At 40.6% G+C, this 1474-nt stretch overlaps 1 pseudogene; it reads right to left on the reverse strand.

Moving 5' to 3' along the window:
• Positions 1-321, reverse strand: part of LOC101151278 (zinc finger E-box-binding homeobox 2-like) — a 2748-nt pseudogene extending 2427 nt beyond the window's left edge.
• Between the last annotated feature and the right edge of the window lie 1153 nt (positions 322-1474).

Genomic DNA, 1474 nt, shown 5'->3' on the forward strand with positions numbered 1-1474 from the left:
GAGCTGTGTATAAAGGTTTGGCACTAGAAGGGTTCGTGCCGAACACTGGGTTGGTGCTTTTGTTGTCCAGATTATTTGAATTTGAAAATTCCTTCTTGATAAAAGTCAAGTTCAGAGGTTTATCTGAGTTTTCAGATGAGGAAGAAACACTGTTATGGTCTAAACTGATGAGCCATCTTAAGAACATGTGTAGTTGGTACATTTTCTGGTCTCCTATGATAGACATATTCTAGTATCCCTACTTCTTTGAGGCTCAGGATTCCTTCCTCCAGAGTTTTCCATGGCTGCTCTGGCATCTCTCCTTTCTAGAAGATGGGCCATAACGTTTCCCAAGTTCTCAAGAGTTACTCCAGCAATGTATTAGAACAATCACGTGAGGTCCTTGCCAGATGTCAAACATTGTGTTATGGAGGAATGCCTCATGTTGAAAACATGATCCAGCATCCTCAGGATCCACCAATCTGAGTTCCTGACAATACATGTTAGCACATGGTCCTACAGCTCCTTAGGTAAATCATTCCTTTCTTTACTTAGCAGGATTGCCACTTATCTTGTCATTTCTGGCTGAGATTTGTCTCTACTTATGGGTCTGGTGGCCAGTAGGAAAGGAGGAAAGAGATTCTGATGAAGGCAACTATTACATTGTAAAGCACCTGCTTCATTTTATTTTATTATTTATTTATTTATTATACTTTAAGTTCTAGGGTACATGTGCACAACGTGCAGGTTTATTACATATGTATACATGTGCCATGTTGGTGTGCTGCACCCATTAACTCGTCATTTACATTAGGTATGTCTCCTAATGCTATCCCTCCCCCCTCCCCTCACCCCACAACAGGAGCCGGTGTGTGACGTGCCCCTCCCTGTGTCCAGGTGTTCTCATTATTCAATTCCCACCTATGAGTGAGAACATGCGCACCTGCTTCATTTTAGGTCTCTATATAGTTTTCAGGCAAGAGGTTCTCTACCTTCCAAAAAGAGAGTGGGACACTTCTGTAGGTTCAGAGGGTTCAAAGGAATCTGGATGTGACTCTTCAAATGTGTCTGCCTGGATATCCCTATCCCAAATCTTAGGGTTCTACACTTTGTATCAGGGCCCTGACTTTTTCACTGTATACATGCGTAGGCTGATAATTCAAGATTCTCTTAAATTCCACAATTCTTTAAAAATTCTACAATTCTTAAAATTAGGTCTGGTGCCTAATCTTAAGCAATGTCTGCCTGCTGGCTGTAGGAGATAAAAGTCTTTAAATGCTCCCAAGAATACCCTATGACTCTCTGCTTTAAGATGTTAAATAATAGATCCAAGCCTGTCATTTTTTTTTCTTTTTAATAAGACAATGCTGCTTAGAAACAGCTACCAGTTGCAGTTCTTATCATTATTTATTCTACATCTCTCAAGTGTCAAAGATACTGCACCAGCTAGTACACCTCCTTCCAATTGTGTCTCATCTTAGTCCATCAAAAGTAG

This window comes from Gorilla gorilla, chromosome 3 (genome assembly GCF_029281585.2).
Source record: "Gorilla gorilla gorilla isolate KB3781 chromosome 3, NHGRI_mGorGor1-v2.1_pri, whole genome shotgun sequence".
NCBI classification, from domain to species: Eukaryota; Metazoa; Chordata; class Mammalia; order Primates; family Hominidae; genus Gorilla; species Gorilla gorilla.